Source organism: Ipomoea triloba, chromosome 11 (genome assembly GCF_003576645.1).
Source record: "Ipomoea triloba cultivar NCNSP0323 chromosome 11, ASM357664v1".
NCBI lineage: Eukaryota > Viridiplantae > Streptophyta > Magnoliopsida > Solanales > Convolvulaceae > Ipomoea > Ipomoea triloba.
The window spans coordinates 11,178,370-11,182,120 of NC_044926.1; positions in this window are offsets into that span (position 1 = coordinate 11,178,370).

Here is a 3,751-nt window from a genome sequence, read left to right on the forward strand (position 1 = left end):
AGGATTATAGATTTATAGCCCAATATGTGTACTATATTGCCTGTGTGCAGAATTACAGAGATAAATAACGACAGAAAAAATAGAATACAAACTTACAAGTTACAAGAATACAAGGATTATAGATTTATAGCCCAATATGTGTACTATATTGCCTGTGTGCAGAATTACAGAGATAAATAACGACAGAAAAAATAGAATACAAACTTACAAGTTACAAGAATACAAGGATTATAGATTTATAGCCCAATATGTGTACTATATTGCCTGTGTGCAGAATTACAGAGATAAATAACGACAGAAAAAATAGAATACAAACTTACAAGTTACAAGAATACATTCCTAACACTGTGTGGTATATATATATATATATATATATATTAGAATTAGAGAAATCACAGATTCAAAGAATCCATTATCCAAATAATCATTACATATTTACATTACATATTATCCATTATCCAAATAATCATTACATATTTACATTACATATTAGAGGATTATAGATTTATAGCCCAATATGTGTACTATATTGCCTGTGTGCAGAATTACAGAGATAAATAACGACAGAAAAAATAGAATACAAACTTACAAGTTACAACCGACAATGCTTTGGATTTGTGTAAAATGAGAAAATTAAATTTGAATAAAATAAAAAGTGAGGCTTATGAAAATACAAAAATTTATAAAAACCATATACATATTGGGTCCTTAACAGGTCAACCCATTACCATTAAGGTTAAAGACTAACTCGTTATTTCAGTCTTGAGGTGACTACTCCCAAATCCCCACAGACTTTTGTACAAATGATTATGATTTGTGTAAAATGAGAAAATTGAATATGAATAAATTGAATCAAATTAGAAATGAGAGTTTCGAATATACAAAAATTTATGAAAAAGCGCATATAAGGCCGGTTCAAATATTTTATAAACCCTTGTCGAAATTAAAAAAAGGCCCCGATTTAAAAAATTAATATTTAATAATACTGAAAAATGATAATATCAAATATGATTAGAAAATTTTTAACAAATTTTTAAATACAAAATAAAAACGATAAAAAATTTCTACGAGTTTTACGCAATGCAAAATCATTCATAATTGCATCAAGATTATTCTCTAGCATATCTTTCTCAATGTCCAAAATAGCCATTAATTTTTGTCGGTAAGTTTAGCTGTAACAAAAATTTCAACAGCTACACGTTTTTGGTTCTTTTCCTTCTTTCACTTTCTTTATGGATCAATAGAATGATTTACACAGTACTCTATAATTCAGGGTAATAATATATATAATTATGATTCAAAAATTAAATATATTTTAGAATGACAAAAATCACATATTCACATAATCTATTATCCGAATAAACATTACATATTTATATTACTCATTAGAGGATTATAGTGACTCCCCAACGCCTAGCCAATGCTAAGGTTTCTTCATCTAATTCATACCTCCCAACATTTTGTGAATGATGATGCTCATATGGAGGTTGAGTGTTTTGGGGGTATGGTGTGTAATGAATGAGTGAGGTGTATGGATTTGGAGAGTAATCTTGTGGTGGGTAAGGATATTGTGGTGGATTGAAATCTTGTGAAGGTTGAGGGAAGGAATTTTGGTGTGAAGGTTGAGAAAAATAAAATGGATCTTGGTAAGGTTGTGGTGGGTAAGGATTTTGGTAGTTTGTAGTGTATTGAGAGTATGAGTTTTGGGGGTGAAATTGTGGTGGATGAATATTTTGGGATTGAGCATCATAATAATGGTTAGGAGGTGGGGCTTGAGTTGTGCAAGGATTTCCATATCCATCATATTTGTTGCCCTCATACGATTGATAATCATAATATCCTCCTTGATCCATCGTGTGACATCCCTTTCAATCAAATCAAATGATATAGACTTGCCGGCACATTAGCAACAAATTAAAAAGAAATTTTTTTTGAGTACTAAATAAAAAAAGAAACTTGATCTCCTAAGAATTCACTAACTCTAATGGTAGAAAAAAAACAATCACACAATACAACCAAATAAACCAATCCCCGGCAACGGCACCAAAATTGTGATGAATAAAATGGTGATAGTAAAAAGAGGGTGTAAATGTCGTTCCGCTGAGGATTGGGACTATGACACGTACTTGTATGATATGTAGAATTCTAGGCACTAAAGTATTGGAATTCACTAGAATCCAAGCAAACTAAGATTAAGGAATGGAAATAAAATAATGCAAAATAAATAAGGGATAAACTATATGATAAAAGAATGGGTTAGATTAGGCGTATTGCAATCTTGATGCTCTAACAAACTTAGAATTAGGGAAATTAAAAACAATTAACCAAGGGATTTATTGGCAATGCACTCAAGAATTTAGTTCAGCTACTTTCGTAATTAATAAACTAGAATTAGGCTAGGATTGCCGCACTTTCATGATGCATCAATCTTAACCTTAAAACACAAAAGCATTATAAGCCCTCAAATTACCCCTATTCTCATAGTAGGAAAAGTTGGGTTGAAATTAGTTAGGCTGAGTCTTTCACCCAACTTTCGTTGCGATGAAATCCTCTCTAAAACAAATCAATAAAAGCTGTGCATCAATTATCAATAAGAGGAATTTATAATCCAATTCAAACATAAAAACCCTAGGTTAATAAATTATCCCCTTTATGCAATAATCATAAACCTAGCATCAAGAATAGAAATAAAACCCTAATCCAAACCCAAAAGCTAACTACTTATGCATCATAAAAGTAAACAAAGCAAAGCAATAATAAATAACCATAAACATTGCAAGAAATCTGAAAAAAAAGTAAATAAAGGGAAAAGAGAACTTTACTGATAATGAAGAACAAATCCAACTTCAATATGAGATTCCAAGCTTAAAATTAAATAATCTAATGTAAAACTAATCTAAACTATGCTAGGAAAATCTAAAGAGAACAGAGAAAAATAGACTAAAACTAACTAGGGTTGGGAACTTCTTAAATTGTAGAGAATATGTAGAATATATAGGAGATAGATGGGCCTTGGGCCCATGAGGCAGCTTCCAATTCTTTTCCAATTCTTATTCTTGCTTCCTTTCATTCATTAGGTAGTTTTCTTTTCTTCCAAAACTTGTCCAAAATGTTCCAAAATTCTTCCTTTGCTGCTCCTTGTGGATAATTCAACCCTTGTGACAATATATCACACAAACAATTCTAAATTTCACTAGGATAAAGAAAATAAGCATCAAAACACCTAAAATAAGGGGTGAATTATTGTACAAAATAGTAGATATCAAGTTACAACTGACAATGCTTTGGATTTGTGTAAAATGAGAAAATTAAATTTGAATAAAATAAAAAGTGAGGCTTATGAAAATACTAAAATTTATAAAAATCATATACATATTGGGTCCTTAACAAGTCAACCCATTAACATTAAGGTTAAAAACTAACTCGTTATTTCAGTCTTGAGGTGACTACTCCCAAATCCCCACAGACTTTTGTACAAATGATTATGATTTGTGCAAAATGAGAAAATTGAATATGAAAAAATTGAATCAAATGAGAAATGAGAGTTTCGAAAATACAAAAATTTATGAAAAAGCGCATATAGGGCCAGTACAACCGACAATGCTTTGGATTTGTGTAAAATGAGAAAAATAAATTTGAATAAAATAAAAAATGAGGCTTATGAAAATACAAATTTATAAAAACCATATACATATTGGGTACTTAACAGGTCAACCCATTAACGTTAAGGTTAAACACTAGTTATTTTCAA